We start from the raw sequence: 6000 nt of genomic DNA on the forward strand, positions 1-6000 counted from the left end.
AAGGCTAAGCTCCATATAACACGGGACGTCAGAGACAGGCCGTGAAGAAGACGACATACCTAAAAGACCGTTCCCTCACCCTGTCAGCACCTAGGTACCATAGGCTTTCTTCTACAGATTTTCAGTCGAGGTTTGCAGAACAATATGGCCGATGGGTCTCTGACCAGACAATCTGGAACAGACTGCACACAGCCAATCTCTGGTCTCATAGGGCTGCCAGGAGGCCTGCCATGACTGCTCTTCACCAGCAGGCCCATTTGCGCTGGTGTCTGCAACATGTGCACTGGAACCTGAACATGTGGAGGAACATTATGTTCAGCAATAAGTCCAGATTCTGCTTATGGCAGTTGGATCATAGGGTCAAAGTGTGGAGAAGACACAGAGAATGCTATGCTAACTGCAGCACTGAGAGAGTAATATCTTTTGGTGGAGGCAGTGTGATGGTGTGGGGCGGCATCTCCCCTACTAGAAGAACAAGGCTCGACATCATTGGAGGAAATTTCAATGCAGAGTTATCAAGATGAGATTCTACAACCAGTGGCAATCCCATATCTCCACAGTCTGGGACCGAACTCTATCCTCCAAGATGTCAACGTTCACCCCCGCTGAGCGGGGTTTATCAGAGACTGCCTCCAGAATTTGAGAGTGGAGAGGATGGACTGGCCTGCCAGCAGTCCTGATCTCAACTCCATTGAACACTTGTGGGATCAGCTTGGCTGTGCTGTTCGTGCCAGAGTGACCAACGCAACCACACTGGCTGACTTGTGACAAATGCTGGTTGAAGAATGGGATGCCATCCCACAGCAGTGAGTGACCAGGCTGGGCACAGTCTGTTTGCTATGTGGGTAGTGTCTGCCTGCAGCAATCAGATTCTGTTTTTCCTGACAGTTTAACATGGCGCCCCAACATTTTTTGGCGTTGATATTGTGGTTTAACAAGTATTTATGTCCATCTTGCACAACTCAGTAGCTCTTTCTGTGTCTGCTCACCTGGGGCCTTATCAGAGCTTTTGGATTATTTCATGGAGAGGAGGGTGGTGGCACATAAGTTTCACTTAGTCGGCCTCCTGAGGATTTTTACTATGCTTTATTCAAATTATTTGCTGCAAAAATAAAAGATATTTACAAAATATCCATCATGTTTTAAAAATCTGGTTGGGAAATACCTCTGTTATGTGTTTGTGGTGCTCAGATGAAATTAAAGGGGAGCTTCAGCATCCTTAAAGGGTTTTAAATTGCCTACGTGGTTCACAAATCAGCCAGGATCCAGCAGTTACACACAAACCTTCAGTACACAAACACCCCACCATGAGTCAACTTTAGCCTTTGGCTCTGGATCAATAATTGAATAAGTCATGGAGAATAAACCTTACTTCCCCAGCTCTATCCTCATGAATCCGGCCCAAAACATGACTCCGCCACCTCCTTGATGATGTCACAGCCTTGTTGGGACATGGTGGCCATCCACCAACCGTCTACTACTCCTCCATCTGGACCATCCAGGGTTGCACAGCACTCATCAGTGAACAAGACTGTTTGAAAATGAGTCTTCATGTATTTCTGGGCCCACTGCAGCCGTGTCTGCTTGTGAGCATTGGTTAGGGGTGGCTGAATAGTAGGTTTATGCACGACTGCAAGCCTCTGGAGGATCCTACACCTTGAGGTTGGTGGGACTCCAGAGGCACCAGCAGCTTCAAATACTTGTTTGCTGCTTTTTAATGGCGTTTTAGCAGCTGCTCTCTTAATCCTATGAATTTGTCTGTCAGAAACCTTCCTCATTATGCCTTTATCTGCATGGACCTGTCTGTGCTCTGAATCAGCCACAAATTTCTTCACAGTACAATGATCACGATGATTTTTTCATGAAATATCTCATGTTTTCATGAGATATTTAAAAAAAAGGGGGGTTATTATTGATAAAGAAATATTTCATAAATACTGCAAAAACTGAGGTGAGAGAAAGACACGAGACACAAGATGACTTAGGCTGAGCTGTTTACTTAGTCTCGGCTGAGGAGAAACAGTGACATCAACACAGTAAGAGGTTGATGCCAGATTTCCTACGAAGCCCAAAGCAGTTTACCCTCTTCCACCTTTGGTCAACCTTAATCTTGATCATCCTTGACTAAAGGAACAAACAGCATTTTATCTACTCAAGAATGAGAGTTTAGACTATCAACCCAGGAGCAGAGGAGAGACGCCTAGAGTCTCCACTCCTGACTGTACATCCTGACCTGGGACCTTGGATTAGCTCAACAGAACATCAGTGAAGCATTAGAAATATAAGGAATATTGGAAATTTCCTTATCAATCATTATGAAGTTTGTTCAAAAACATTTGAATTATGCTCTAACGGCTGATGACTTGAAAAATGTTCTGTCATTTGCTTGATAATGTGGAAAGCGGTGTTTGGTGCATATAACTATATTTTGTTGTATTTTTTTCTTAAATTAATAATTTTGTTATTGAAATGACCTGATCGATCAAAATTAGATCCGGATTAGATAAGCCACTTTATTAAGGGATCCATATTGGATCTGGGCCAGATGAGCTCCCTCATGAACAGATACAAATGGGATCTGGACCAGATGAGCTGTTTCGTGAATGTATAGGAATGGAATCCAAGCTGGATGATTGGATCATGACCGGATCCAAATCAGATCCAGCCCGGATGTGTCACTTCATGAGTGGATCCAGTTAGGCTCTGTGCCGGACCAAATCCAGGATCCTTATCCGTTTCAGATCAGTCACGCCATGCAAGTGGATTCCGGTGCAGATTCATTATCCGGGTCTGTTCCGGACTTTATGAGGCCTCCGTCCCGGATCCCATGCAGAGTCTGTTCACTATTAGGGTAGTGTCTGCCTGCAGCACCAAAGGACTCCGAGAATGACGTCGGTCCCGCCCTAGCAGCACCTGTCTCTCTGATACACTGCTTTCCACATTATTAAGCAAATGACATTTTTCTCTTATTTTCCTAAATGTTAATGCAAATGACAGTCAGAACATTTTTCAAGTCATCAGCCATTAGAGCATAATTCAAATCTTTTTGAACAAAATTCAAAATGAAAACCATTATTTAAAAAAATGAAAACCTAAGAATGCACTGTTCCACATTATTATGCAAAACAGAGTTTAAAACATTTTATAGGTTGTAAAGAACAGAAAATGGTCATTTGTTGAATTTGCAGCATTAGGAGGTCATATTTACTGAAATCAAAAGCTTTTTCAACCAAAAACATCTTAACAGGCAAAGTTCCTTGTTAACATAGGAGCCCTTCTCTGATATCTCCTTCACAATTCTTGCATCCATTGAACTTGTGAGTTTTTGTAGAGTTTCTGCTGGAATTTCTTTGCAGGATGTCAGAATATCCTCCCAGAGCTGCTGTTTTGATGTGAACTGCCTCCCACCCTCATAGATCTTTAGCTTGAGGATGCTCCAAAGGTTCTCAACAGGGTTGAGGTCAGGAGAGGATGGGGGCCACACCATGAGTTTCCTCCTTTTATGCCCAAAGCAGCCAATGACACAGAGGTATTCTTTGCGGCATGAGATGGTGCATTGTCATTCATAAAGATCATTTTGCTACAGAAGACACTGGTCTTCTTTTTGTACCAAGAAAGTGGTCAGTCAGAAACTCTAGATACTTTGCTGAGATCATCTTCACACCTTCAGGGACCCTAAAGGAGCCTACCAGCTCTATCCTCATGAATCCATCCTAAAACATGACCCCGCCACCTCCTTGATGATGTCACAGCCATGTTGGGACATGGTGGCCATCCACCAACCATCCACTACTCCTCCATCTGGACCATCCAGAGTTGCACAGCACTCATCAGTGAACAAGACTGTTTGAAAATGAGTCTTCATGTATTTCTGGGCCCACTGCAACCGTGTCTGCTTGTGAGCATTGGTTAGGGGTGGCTGAATAGTAGGTTTATGCACAACTGCAAGCCTCTGGAGGATCCTACACCTTGAAGTTGGTGGGACTCCAGAGACACCAGCAGCTTCAAATACCTGTTTGCTGCTTTTTAATGGCGTTTTAGCAGCTGCTCTCTTAATCCTATGAATTTGTCTGTCAGAAACCTTCCTCATTATGCCTTTATCTGCATGAACCTGTCTGTGCTCTGAATCAGCCACAGATTTCTTCACAGTACGATGATCACGATGAATTTTTCATGAAATATCTCATGTTTTCATTCCTTCTCCAAGGCATTGCACTATTTGAGGCCTTTTCCGGCAGCAGAGAGATCCTTTTTCTTTCCGATAATGCTGAAACCTGTGGCCTGCTTTATAATTTGGAACAGTGCATTTTTGAGGTTTTGATATTTTAAAAAAAACAAGAAAGGTTATTTTTGATAAAGAAATATTTCATAAATACTGCAAAAACTGAGGTGAGAGAAAGACACGAGACACAAGATGACTTAGGCTGAGCTGTTTACTTAGTCTCGGCTAAGGAGAAACAGTGACATCAACACAGTAAGAGGTTGACGCCAGATTTCCTACGAAGCCCAAAGTAGTTTACCCTCTTACGCCTTTGGTCAACCTTAATCTTGATCATAACTCAAAATATGATCCACAGACTCTGCCGTACTGGAGTCAGACTGTCTCTGTCTAAGGTTCAAGCTGTGAGGAAACAATCCTTGACTAAAGGAACAAACAGCATTATCTACTCAAGAATGAGAGTTTAGACTATCAACCCAGGAGCAGAGGAGAGACGCCTAGAGTCTCCACTCCTGACTGTACATCCTGACCTGGGACCTTGGATTAGCTTAACAGAACATCAGTGAAGCATTAGAAATATAAGGAATATTGGAAATTTCCTTATCAATCATTATGAAGTTTGTTCAAAAACATTTGAATTATGCTCTAACGGCTGATGACTTGAAAAATGTTCTGTCATTTGCATTCATATTTAGGAAAATAGAGAAAAATGTCATTTGCTTGATAATGTGGAAAGCAGTGTATGGTGCATATAACTATATTTTGTTGTATTTTTTTCTTAAATTAATAATTTTGTTATTGAAATGACCTGATTGATCAAAATTAGATCCGGATTAGATAAGCCACTTTATTAAGGGATCCATATTGGATCTGGGCCAGATGAGCTCCTTCATGAACAGATACAAATGGGATCTGGACCGGATGAGCTGCTTCGTGAATGGATAGGAATGGAATCCAAACCGGATGATTGGATCCAAATCAGATCCAGACCGGATGTGTCACTTCATGAGTGGATCCAGTTAGGCTCTGTGCCGGACCAGATCCAGGATCCTTATCCATTCCAGGATCAGTCGCACCATGCACGATATGGATTGGTTTTCCGGATCCGTTCCGGACATTATAAGGCCTCCACCCCGGATCCAGGGCACAGTCTGTTTGCTGTGTGGGTAGTGTCTGCCTGCAGCAATCAGATTCTGTTTTTCCTGACAGTTTAACATGGTGCCCCAACTTTTTTGGCATTGATATGTAGTTTAACAAGTATTCATGGTCATCTTGCACAACTCAGTAGCTCTTTCTGTGTCTGCTCACCTGGGGCCTTATTAGAGCTTTTGGATTATTTCATGGAGAGGAGGGTGGTGGCACATAAGTTTGACTTAGTAGGCCTCCTGAGGATTTTTACTATGCTTTATTCAAATAATTTGCTGCAAAAATAAAAGATATTTACAAAACATCCATCATATTTTAAAAATCTGGTTGGGAAATGCCTCTGTTATGTGTTAGTGGTGCTCAGATGAAATTAAAGGGGAGCTTCAACACCCTTAAAGGGTTTTAAATTGCCTACGTGGTTCACAAATCAGCCAGGATCCAGCAGTTACACACAAACCTTCAGTACACAAACACCCCACCATGAGTCAACTTTAGCCATTGGCTCGGGATCAATAATTGAATAAGTCATGGAGAATAAACTTTTCTTCAATTGGCCAGAGCATCATCCACCCCTCTTTAAAACTCCATAAATATCATGAGGAGAAAATAAGGGCACATTCCAGTTTCAGATTTGT

Source organism: Cheilinus undulatus, linkage group 20, assembly GCF_018320785.1.
Source record: "Cheilinus undulatus linkage group 20, ASM1832078v1, whole genome shotgun sequence".
Taxonomy (NCBI): domain Eukaryota; kingdom Metazoa; phylum Chordata; class Actinopteri; order Labriformes; family Labridae; genus Cheilinus; species Cheilinus undulatus.